The sequence below is a fragment of the Myxine glutinosa genome, chromosome 9 (assembly GCF_964187855.1).
Source record: "Myxine glutinosa chromosome 9, kmMyxGlut1.1, whole genome shotgun sequence".
NCBI classification, from domain to species: Eukaryota; Metazoa; Chordata; class Myxini; order Myxiniformes; family Myxinidae; genus Myxine; species Myxine glutinosa.
The window spans coordinates 123,306,693-123,319,830 of NC_136269.1; positions in this window are offsets into that span (position 1 = coordinate 123,306,693).

Here is a 13,138-nt window from a genome sequence, read left to right on the forward strand (position 1 = left end):
TCATCATCCGTTACCGTACATAATAAATAGACATAGCCTAGCAAGGTTCCATTCAAGGAAAATACATCATCATCCGTTACCGTACGTAATAAATAGACATGTCCTAGCGAGGTTCCATTCAAGGAAAATACATCATCATCCGTTACCGTACGTAATAAATAGACATGTCCTAGCGAGGTTCCATTCAAGGAATATACATCCTCATCCGTTACCGTACATAATAAATAGATATGGCCGAGCGAGGTTCCATTCAAGGAATATACATCCTCATCCGTTACCGTACGTAATGTTTCTTGCTCTTTTCTCTGAAACTACAAACACAATTTCAATGAAACTTCACCACAACCTTAATCACCCGTGATGTAACAATGTTTGTTGTCGCCATTAGAATAATTCGGAGAGCCTTTCACTCCGAAGCCTATCGGATTCGGAGAGCCTATCTCCGAGGGCCTTTCACTCACTCATCGCAGACAGGTAGGTGGTCTTTCTGTCTTCTACCGACTCCTCTCCGGCCTTGCTCCCCCAGCTCTCTCTGTGCTTTGTCCCCCAAATATTCCTACAGGTCGCACAAGATCTGCCAGCAACCCTCTTATGGTTAAACTGCCGAAATCTCGGCTCTGCTCACCTTCACTCTTTCATTCCTCTTTCCTCCCGCCTCTGAAACAAACACCCTCACTCCCTTCAATCCCACTCCTCCCTCCAGGTCTTTAAAACAGCTGTTCACCACCATCTCTTATCTTCCCCCATCCAAAACCTTGATCTTTTCTACCCCCACTAATTCACCCCAGATCCACCTTGTTTGAAATTCCAACTTCTTTCCTGGAAGTCCTGGCAGTGTCCATGTGTTTTATACCTCTCCCACCCCCCTTCCCATGCCCCCCCCCCCCAAAGCCATCTCCCTCCCACAGATCTCTCGATGTCCCTGCCCTCAGATGTTGTGTTTGTGTTCCTCCCCCTCTCGCCCCATCTTGTCTACCGCTCCCCATGTTATATGTTTTATGTGTCGGTTTGTCTTTCTGTGTGATTAATGTTAGCTCTTTCACGAGCCTCGATGTTGTATACAAAAAAAAAAAATTGGGGTCTGAGGAAGTATACGGGGCGTGGGGGGAGGGGGTAGAGGGTTTGACCCCCAAAATAGGTATTTTTTGTTTGTTTGTTTGTTTAAACAAAGTCTTATGATTATGTTAGTATGATTCTCGATGCTTCTCTGTCTTCTAGAAACCATTGAAATTGGTTTAAAATACCCTTCGTCGGTGCAGTATACTGTTTATTCTACCAGGTGAGCGCCAGGTGTATTGCCCCCATGTTTCTTTTTCTTTTACAATAATGAATGTCGCCAATAATTTCTAATAATGTTTATTTTTCACAGGAGGTGGGGGAGAAACAGAGAGGAGTGGGGGGAGACCATGTGTGTGTCCATATCCGTGACGTGTGTGTCCATGTACGCACCTGGTGTGTGTCCATACGGTGTGTGCGTGTGCATGTACATACCGTCTGCGTGTCCATGTGCATACCGTCTGCATGTCCATGTACATACCGTGTGTGTGTCCATGTGCATACCGTGTGTGTGTCCATGTGCATACCGTGTGTGTGTGTGTCCATGTACATACCGTCTGTGTGTCCATGTGCATACCGTCTGCGTGTCCATGTACATACCGTGTGTGTGTCCATGTGCATACTGTGTGTGTGTCCATGTGCATACCGTGTGTGTGTGTGTCCATGTGCATACCGTGTGCGTGTGCATGTACATACTGTGTGCGTGTGCATGTACATACTGTGTGTGTGTCCATGTGCATACCGTCTGCGTGTCCGTGTACATACCGTGTGCGTGTCCATGTACATACTGTGTGTGTGTCCATCTGCATACCGTGTGTGTCCATGTTCATGCCATGTGTGTGTCCATATCCGTAAAGTGTGTGTGTCCATGTCAGTATACTGTATCTATGTACATACCATGTTTACAATGTGTGTTTCTATGTACATACCAGTCATACCATGTTTACCATGCGTGTGTCCATATCTATAACATGTGTGTGTCCATGTCCATAGTGTGTGTGCATCCATGTCAGTATACAGTGTGTCTATGTACATACCATGTGTGTGTCCATGTCCATAGTGTGTGTGTGTGTGTGTGTGTGTCCATATCGTGTATGTGTGTCCCTGTCCGTACCGTGTGTGTGTGTCTTTGTCAGTACCGTGTGTGTGTCCATGTCCATAGTGTGTGTGTCCATGTCCATAGTGTGTGTGTCCATGTCCAGAGTGTGTGTCCGTACCGTGTGTATGTGTCCGTACCGTGTGTCTTTGTCCAGTGTGTGTGTGTGTGTGTGTCCATAGTGTGTGTGTGTGTGTGTGTGTGTGTGTGTGTGTGTGTGTGTGTGTGTGTGTGTGTGTCTCCATACCGTGTGTCTTTGTCCATAGTGTGTGTGTGTGTGTGTGTCCATACCATGTGTGTGTCCATGTCCATAGTGTGTGTGTGTGTGTCCATACCATATGTGTGTGTGTCCATACCGTGTGTGTCCATGTCCATAGTGTGTGTGTGTGTGTGTGTGTGTGTGTGTGTCCATACCGTGTGTCTGTCCATAGTGTGTGTGTGTGTGTGTGTGTCCATAGTGTGTGTGTCCATGTCCATAGTATGTGTCCATAGTGTGTGTGTGTCCATGTCCATAGTGTGTGTGTCCATGTCCATAGTGTGTGTGTGTGTGTGTGTGTGTGTGTGTCCGTACCGTGTGTATATATGTGTGTGTGTCCATACCGTGTATGTGTATCTATGTCCGTACCGTGTGTGTTTGTGTGTGTGTCCATACCGTGTGTGCATGTCCATAGTGTGTGTGTGTGTGTGTGTGTCCATGTCCATGTCCATAGTGTGTGTGTGTGTGTGTCCATAGTGAGTGTGTGTGTCCGTACCATGTGTGTGTCCATGTCCGTACAAATACGTAAGCTTTTTCGTTTTGTGGTTTTGAACTTCAAATCTGTTCCATGAACCTCAAATGATGTTTGCAAAATTTCAAATACATCGTCAACATCGTTACTTTATCAACATCATCACCACCGTCAGCATCACCATCATCAAAGGATTATTTTTCTCCACAAAATCATCATCATCGTCATTTTACGGGGACGCTATTTGTCAGCATAAAATTTCCCCCTATTATGTCCTACCTGTGTGTAATTCCTGCTTGTCAGGTTTGCGTGAAACGATTACACATTTAGCATGTCCCAGTGAAATGGACTTACCAAATGCTCGGATAACCTGACGGGGCAAGTCAGCTAATTATATATCTCTTCTTTTTTTCTTTTTAACCTCACTCGCTCTACTAAGAAAGGCCTCATAGGTCCTCTTACCTTCAACCCTCTTAACCCCCCGCCCCCAACCCCCCCCCCCGCCCCCCAAGCTCTCAACATCTCCAGCAGAAGACCCGTTTCCCAATCTACCACTCATCCCATCAAAGTATTCCTAAATTAATGTTTGCCATGTCCTTATTGTCGCCAGATGAGAATTGCATTGATCGCAAATAAAATTTTCTTCAATAAAATTGAATACAATAAAATTCCTTCTTCTTTATATTTTTATATACATATATATATATTGTCGTGTGCCTGCCCTATGGTGAACACCGCAGGGCGACACGGATGACCAATGAGCTTTAACTCCGAGGCGTTCAATTCAATGGCGGACCTTCGTTGAAGCCGAAGGGGAGAAGCCGTGAGCGCTTACCTGCACGGGTCCACCCGACGTCTTCGACCCTGCAATAATCAAATCAAACTCGACACAGAATTAAAATGTACAAAAATGCCGGCTTTATTGAAGAATGACGGTAACAAAATAACGCATGATAAAATAAAGTCCTAACAGGAGTGCCCCCATACAGACTCAAATACAAACAATGGGAAAAATAATTGGAAAATAAATATTGTGATTTGTGGCACTTAGCTCTAATCGGCTCTTGAACCTCGTCAGGAATCGTCCCGGCCCCGTGTCCTTGCGCACGAAAACCGCAGGCTGCACTCCGGTGGGCACGAACTAGGCCTCGCCACGTGGTCTGCTCACTCCTGGCTTTGTGCGCGAAGCGAACAGGCCTTGGCGCGCAGCTCGCTCTTTCAGCCGCGATTGTCCTCACAATCTCATTCACCAACACCAAAGCCAGACGATGCGAGCCAGCCACGAGAAGACAAAGAGGAGCGATGTCGGGACACGACCGTACATCGTCAAAGCCAGGACACGAGGACGAATAAGAGGAGAGCGGAAACCAAGAGGAGAGAATGAAGCCAAGAGCACAAAATGTCGGGAAGACGACCGCTTGCCACCAAACCCAGAACATGCGAGGAAATCAAGGGAAAGAGAAAATCGTGGTATCTCAAGGAATGTCCTTCGCTCAAGAGGAAGAAAATGTCGGTCAGAGTGCTCCTTTATAGTCAAGGTTCTGACATCATCCTACGACGTCTTCACCAATCTTATCGTCCCTTAGGGTTAGGGTCCTTTGTGGCCTTTGCCTTTTGTGTCCTGGACCAGTCCTTTGCGCCAATCAATCCCGGACCAATCACTGCTCTTCAAAGCGTGGCCTCACGGCCCTCCTGCGCCTGTGTCCTCACCAGGTCGATGTTATTCGTGGTAGTGCTCAATGTCCTGCTTCCGGTTGGTTTTTATTTAGTGTCATAAATGGGTGATTTCTTACTATGTGTGTGTGCTGCTGTTTTCATAAGGAACAGAGGAAAAATAACAGAAGCCATTACATACAGGGGATTATTATTAATCCCTAAGTAATTAACATAACCCCACCCCTCGTGATGGGAATGAAGATGTGCTCTTCCACGACATACGGTCTGACTCATGTACATCAAGATGCCTACACGACATTCGGAGCACACTACCTATGCAATTCTACCTGGACTAAGATATTGCTTACCCCCCACAAACATAACAATATATATATATATATATATATATATATATGTGTGTGTGTGTGTGTGTGTGTGTGTGTGTGTGTGTGTGTGTGTGTGTGTGTGTGTGTGTGTGTGTGTGTGTGTGTGTGTGTACATATATAATAAAAGCCAGTTCATTGTTATGTTTTAATGTATGGATGGATTGCCTTCTTGGTCGCCCCATTGGTTGAACAGCTTGCCTAACTCCACCCACAATTGTAACCTGAAAAAAAACTCATGCAACAGCCATTTTGTGAAGGCACATAGGCCTCAGGCCTCTGGTATCAGCCCATTGGCTTGTGCAATTGTAATTATGTACGTATGTTTTTGCTTCATGTATGTAACCCGGGTTATTTTTATTATTTTTGGGAGTGATCACAGCAGCGGTCTGTCACCTATACACTGCATAAATAAAGGGATGAGCATTTCTTACTATAATTCACGAACCAGTGTGTGTGTGCGAGTGTGTTTGTCGCGTTGCTCCTCCTGCAGTTCTGGGCCGTTTTTGTCCAGGCGTGCTACGTAGGATCAGCATGACCCCAATTAGTGCATACGGGTGTTTTTATCTTTGCCGGTGGTGTTGGGGTGACGAGAGGGGGAATGATGCAAATTCTCTATGTAAATGTGTGCCGTGTAGCGCCGCCTCTAGGTGGGAGAGGGTATTACAAGTGCACACCCTTCACTGTACAGTATTCCTGTCCGCACATTTTCCAGTGCAGTGAGGTGTTTTGAATTATGCAGCGAGCGGTATTTTGTGGAGGTATTGTGAATTACACGTTTGAATTATGATAATAAATTAACCGCCCTGGCCACTCCCGTGGGAGTGTGTGCTTCTAGTTTGTATAATAAATGAAGGTTTTTGTACATAATTTCGGTTTTAGCCTGAACTTTCAAGGCTGAATAGTGTGAAAATATAGAAGGGTCTTCCGTCGTTTTGTGCTCGTAAGGAATTTAATGTAGATTGTTTTTGGTGGGATATATGTCTCGTGAAGGTGGTATCTCATGCGTAGAGGATGGTGGACATGGTTCTCCATGAACGGTGGTCTTTTTAGGTTTATGGAACTGTTTTTAGATGGAAGCTCATGACAAACGACCTGAACTACTAGAGCTGTTTATTCAACAAATGCATCTAAAATGGTTTTGACCACAGACGTAACATCGCTTCCTGACCATATATTATGTCTGCAACTAGGGACTGGGTCATTTGTTATATCAACCATTTTGCTATAGTACATGGACAGACTGAAACAGCCCTTTGATGGTACATTGTGCCCTGGGTGAAATAATTTTCACCCGATAATGTTATTTTCCCAAATTTTGACTACATTCTGACAATATATAAACTATTTTGACTTTTTCGAGTTATAACGAGAACTTTGTTCTCAATCGGTTGCCAAATGTAGCTGTTGTAATCACACAGAAAGTTCACCCTGTTATTCCGGGTTGAGGTCCTGAGATTCCATTTCTCTTCGTATGAACTAAACGTTGATATAATTGTGTTTATGTGGCTGTCCGTAATCACACGATGAGTGATAGAAACACATTGTGAGTTGGGAGAGGTCGTACATCATCAATTGACCGATTTCACTCCATGGTTAACTTGGGTCAAGGAACCAGAGAAAAAGCATCAGTTTGACCTTAAACTTAACCCCGGCACATTTCAGGCACTGCTTTCATTCCGGCCGCAGAGAAGAGACTGCAACATCTGCTCCGAGCAGCTTCCCCTCACCCACTGGTAGAGCTGCTGCTCCTTGCGGAGAACGCACGCTCCGGAGCAGCGAGCCAGAGCCTCGGCTCGCTTTAATCAGCAGCTCGGGAAAAACAGTCCCCCCACACATCCCCACCTCGCTCTCAACATTATACATAGGCCTTCGTCCCAAGCTTTGCTTCAATACTTGGCATAATTCCATATGCACTCCAGCCATGTATTATAAACGGTGTTTCACCTGGAAGATCCAGCTGTTTCAAAGCTGCAGACGTTGCAAAGAAACCTTCAAAATGTAACATGAGACTCAGCGTTTTCAGAAGATTGTGAAACTTAGTAATTTGTAGTTTGTAGACATAATTTGAGGCGTTACTTCAATATTCCAGGAAGAATGTGAGAACAGATTTTATAAAGAATGATCAACATACATGTCAGGTTACCACCCTGAACCGTCCACCCCCACTAAATGTGTGGTAATGTTTTATTATATCTCTTGCCTCGTTGCTAGATTCCTACGGTTGGTTTACGCTGCATGAAATGAAAACAGTAATACATGCATGTCATAAAAATTTAATAATTGTCATTTTTAATATCAAGTATTAGCAGCATAGGATGCATGCGTGAGTGGTAGAGTACAACTTATGGCTTGGTTGCAGTGTGTGAAACATACAGGACCACACACTAATAAGTACATCGTCTGCTGCAACAACTGCTCACAGCAGTATCAGTCATCCTCCAGACTATTGGAGCCTTTGTGGCAATGCCAGCCTCACCTCTCCCTCATGGCTAGGGAATCAATCCACGGACGCGTTTCTGCCTCACCGGCCGCCATCAGCCCAGAGTGGCCCCCGATAGTTGAGCTGGCCAAATATATTCTGTGCCGTGGCTAATAATCTCCCCTTTCTGCGGCAGGGGTCAGTAAACCACTTGCATTGTGGCGCGTGCATGGGTGAAAATCATAAATCATCGTCCCTCGTCCCTCCTCACGTGTTTTCCTTGTGCATTTGACCTGCCACTGTGTACTACAAACATGTGTGCAACATTTGGTGGGGATCGACATCACCCAGTCTTTTTCTATGATTTTCAGACATACATATGCACACACATACAGAGAATTGCCTTATTTATTATCGTAGGATGGGATGATGAATAAACAGAAGTGCAGATTTTGTGTATTTGAAAAGACGCTAGAACATGAAGAGGCAAAACTTCACTCTGAAAATCACCTTCTCTTGTGGATTGAGTGCATCACCAATTTACGTTCGGAATTTGTTTGAACACCCTCATACCGAAACGGCAGTAACTGTGACATCAGATATTTATATTCGTATGCTGAAGTCTTACCTATGGAACAGGTAGCCATGTCCTGCATCTCCAATGAATGTCTCGCTTGGTTGAGGGAAATTTTTCTTAATCACCTTATCATTCACAGAATTGAATTCCCATCCCGGATAGCCTGGTTTGGGTTAACGGTTAGGGTGCGGGCTTGGGATCCTAGGATCCTGGTGTTCGAATCCCGGTCGATCGTTGAATTGACGCCAGGAGGGTTCACTCAGCCTGTCATCCTTCCGAGGTCGGCAAATTGAGTACCAGTTCACTGATAAATTGGTGCACTGCATCAGTGGCAAAAACGTGCTTCCAGAAAAATGATGCAACCAGCAGCCACAGCATGCATACGAAAACAACAACAACATCCCAGAACCCTTGATTTGTCATCACTGGATTATCTTTTTTCAGGGACTCGTCAAAGAGAGAATGTTTCTGTTGAAACAAACCACAATTACTGATTTGAAAGATGCAGTTATTCAGATTATCTCAGGAGTTACGCAAGACTCCCATCAGAAAGTGATGTATAAACCTGTTGTGCGCATACAAAATGTACAGAGCGGGAGGGGATGTCATATGGAACCACCTTTAGAGGCCATTTTTCCCCCACAGAGGAGGGGTTGGCCTTTTTTGGGCACCGTGGTCCCCTTTTTGGAGCAATGTTTTATGGCCGGATGCCCTTCCTGCCACCAAACCTGTTAGTCGCCTCTTGCAACACACAGGGAATTACCAGTGAGCTGGTACTCAATTTGCCGACTTCGGAAGGATGCACAGGTTGAGTCAACCCCCTGGTGTTAATTCTGCGATCGACCGGGATTCGAGCACCAGGATCTTAGGATCACCAAGCCGGCACCCTAACCGCTAATCCAACACCAGGCTTAGGAGAGGTCATATGGACACTTCGTTTATTATTTTAATCCTCCAGTCTGTGTGTGCATGTGAGCATGTGTGTGGTATGCGTGTATATTACAAATAAGTAACACGTGGGGGTGGATACTTGGAGATCTGGGAGGTCTCCGTTCCACATTCTGAAACCCACATTTGGAGATGACAACCAATAATACACGCACTACATTTGCACATTTTCCTACAAATGATTGAAAAATAAAAGAATAAAACCTTCAGGTGTCTTACACTAGTATGAGCATCTTGTTCGTGCGACTTTTTGAACTCCCTCTTGTACAGGGACCACCCTGTACCCCTATAATGACATATACTTTCCGCGCCAACTTTCCATGCTTGCGCAACTGCTGCCGTTTGCCCGGTGGCCGGTTAAACACGGTGAGGTGCTCTGCTTCGATTTATTTCACTGCTTCACCCACCACCTGCTCGTCTCTTCATGTAATTGACACTTCACTTGGGTAGAACAATGCGCCATGCGTAGTAACCAGTTGGATGTTCAAAAGGGAGCTGCGCGGACTTTTCAATATTCTGAGCAGGTGGAGAAGCTCAACCACCAGGTCTTCAATCGCATGAAACAGCAAGGTTTTATTTTTTTTATTTTTTGTATACAAGATCGAGGCTAGTGTAAGAGCTAACATTAATCACCCCAAAAAAAAACCGATACACAAAACATGCAATGAAGGGAGCGGGAGAGAAGATGGGGAGAGAGAGGGAAGCACACAAGCACAACAGTGGAGAACAGGGGACATCGGGAGATCTGTGGGAGGGAGAGGGCTTGGGGGGAGGAGGCATGGGGAGGGTTTGGGGGTGGGAGAGGTATAAAACACATGGACACAGCTAGGACCCGGAAAGAAGTCGGAATTTCAGAAAAGTGTATCTGGGGTGAATTAACAGGGGTAGAAGATATCAAGGTTTTGGATGGGGGAAGATATGGGATGGTGGTGAACAGCTGTTTTCAAGACCTGTAGGGAGGAGTGGGATTGAAGAGAGTGAGGGAGTTTGTTCCAGAGGCGGGAGAAAAGAGGAATGAAGGAGTGAAGGTGAGTAGAGAGTCTTGATTTTGGCAATTTCGTTTGCGGCAGAAGGTGATGATCCCAGAAGGTGATTGCGCCTGGAATGTGGAAGCCCTCGGATAATACACAACAAACTTCGGAGTAACTCAGTGCGCGACCTGAAATTCCAGGACGTTTTGTCCTGATCACGCCAGGTCATCATTAAGCTAAGACAAGTCTGCTCTCGCCCCGCACGGCCTCACATTGCCCGTCGATGCTATTTTGGACATTCAGATTACAGGTTTCACATCTGCGCAGGTCTCTCATCGCCTCCGTACGCATCAGCTGCGACAACGGTGCGATTTGCCGAGGGAGTGCCCAGAGATTTAACGCATCATTCTAATCACAGGGAAACCGTGACCACATATGTCTCTACGCATGACAGTGGGCTCGGGTATAAGGGCTGCCCTGGGTCACCTTAGGGGGTGAAAGGGTTTGGTGTTGAAATGTTTCTGTCACACACACTCATTGCTCTCCTTTTAGTGTGAGAATGGTGGGTACTCTACTTATTTAATACAGCTGCAAGTTGTTATGGGTTATGTGATCACCTTTGCTTTACAGAAGTGGTGACCACTGATCACATAAGATAGAGCAGCCACATTAATAACTAGAACGGCACTCAGTGGAGAGCATTCCTACCTCCACCTGGTTGGCCATATCACTCAATGGTGAAGAATCACTTAAGAAATTCTACTAGCTGGATCCGGATCTTCACCAAAATTGAATCGATTCTTCCTTGTCAGACACACAACCTGTCCAACAAGTTTCGTCCAAGTCCATCCATAACTTTTTTAAGATATCCTGCTATGTATCGTTTTTGTCCCTATCTCCCAATGGTGAAGAATCGCTTAAAAAATCAAATAATCCTCACATCCGAATCCATATTCAGAGCTTCACCAAAATAGAATCGTCCTTGTCAAACACCCAACCTGTCCACAAAGTTTCGTCCAAATCCGTCCACAACTTTTTGAGATATCATGCTATGTATCGTTTTTGGCCCTTTCCCCTAATGGTGAAGAATCACTTAAAAAATTCTAGTAGCCGGATCAGAATCCGAATCTTCACCAAAATCTAATCATTTCGTCCTTGTCGCATACCCAACCTCTCCACCAAATTTTGTCCAAATCGGTCCACGACTTCTTGAGATATCTTGTTCACAAACAGACAGACAGGAAGGATGAAAACATAACATGTGCTCACCTTCGTGGCATAGGTAATAATAATAGTATTAACCCCACTTTCCCCACATCCACACCTTCCCTTTGTGTGTACTTAATAGATGGATGTGAGCAATAGACACGTGTGCTTCTTGTAATTTCTGTAAACAATGTCTAACTCGATTTTCCACTTTTTGAGTGTCTTGAGATTAGCACGAGTGCATTGGAATTTTACAAAATAAGTAAGGAAAAGATAAAAGATTTCCAGTTCTAGCAAACTGTTTCGTATGCTGTTTCCAACTGAGCACAAAGCTCGTGATGCTGGGATCCCAGGTTTAGCTCTCATATGCCATGTTGAAATATGGATTCCATACTAGGAGAGCCGTAAGAGTGTAAGCTGGCATACGTTGGCAGGATATATTCAACACACACACATAATAAATAAAAAAACATTAAATTTAACCTAGAGCAATGCGACTATGTCGCCAATATGCCTCCTCAAAGTCCCACAACGGGTAGATGCCCTCGTTCACCGTCCTAAAAATAAACAAGTTTGATTTAAATCCCTTCAGCTGTTTTTAAGTATCACATTTTCACCAGCCATGACAGGTTTCGCATCAATCGGTGAAGCGGTTTCAGAGAAGGGATTTTCTTTAAATATCGGCTTTCAAGATAATATGGCTGCCACACCACGTGACATATGACCTTAAAATGTGCACTCTGCATATGTATGGGTAGGAGATCACGTTTGTGAAGTTTGGCGTTGATCGGAGAAGGTTTGTTTTTCTATCCAAGATGGCTGTCAAACCACGTGACCTACGATGTCATCATTTTCAAACTATATGCAACAATGGTGTTAGATGATATTTGTAAAATTTCGCATCCATAGGGTAAGCGGTTTCAGAGATACAATTATTTTATATTTTCCTTCAATCCAATATGGCTGCCAAACCATGTGACTAATGATGTTTTCGTAATCTTCTTTTAATCGCCATGCCTATTCAATGACACACGTAAAGTGGTGAGTCAATCGATTTGGTGATTTGGGAGAAGTTTTTTTTTTTTTCAAAGGTTTTCGGTGAAATCCAATTTGACTACCAAACCATGTGACCTATGATGTCATAAATTTAATATTTCAATACAATTGGGTCATAGATCATGTGCATGCTATTTCAGATTTTTAGGATAAGGAATTCGATTAAAACATTTTTGGCTGATATACCACTTCACCTATGATGTCATCATCATCATGCTTTTGTTCCCCATTGGGAGTAATGTGCCATTGGGAGTAATTTCAAATTTTTTCATTCAACGGTTTCTGAGAAATACATTTTGCAAATGCCATCAAACACCATTATTACATATAGTTTGAAAATGATGACGTCGTAGGTCACGTTGTTTGGCAGCCATCTTGGATAGAAAACAAACCTTATCTGATCAACGCGAAACTTCACAAATGTAATCCCCTACCTATACTCATGCAGAGTGTACATTTTTGATATCATATGTCACGTTGTTTGGCAGCAATATTAGCTTAAAAGCCGATACTTTAAAAAATCACTTCTCCGAAAACGCTTCACCGATCGATGTGAAACCTGTCATGTCTGATGAAAATGTGATGCTCGAGAACAGGTGAAAGGATTTTAATCAAACTTGTTTATTGTTAGGGCAGTCAGTGAGGGCATCTACCCATTGTCACGGGCAGAGACGAGGCAAAGGCATATTGGCGACACGGTCGCATTACTCTATTTATTTATTTATTTTTTTACAAATTTTCACCTGTTTTTTAAATCACTGTATGGGAGCTAAGCCTTTGTACGTATGTGAAAAGTAATATTAAATGATTCTCCGACCCCATTCTGGGTGTAAGGAAGTGTTTTAGCCCCCCCCCCCCCAAAAAACTCACCCCCCAAATAAATGCGAAAGAAAATCAAAATTTGATTTCCTCAAAATGCCAACAGGATTAGAACAGCACTGGGCAACACCGGGTACCCCAGCTAGAAAAAAAGAAGATATATATATATATATATATGTGTGTATGTATGTATGTATGTATATATATATATATATATATT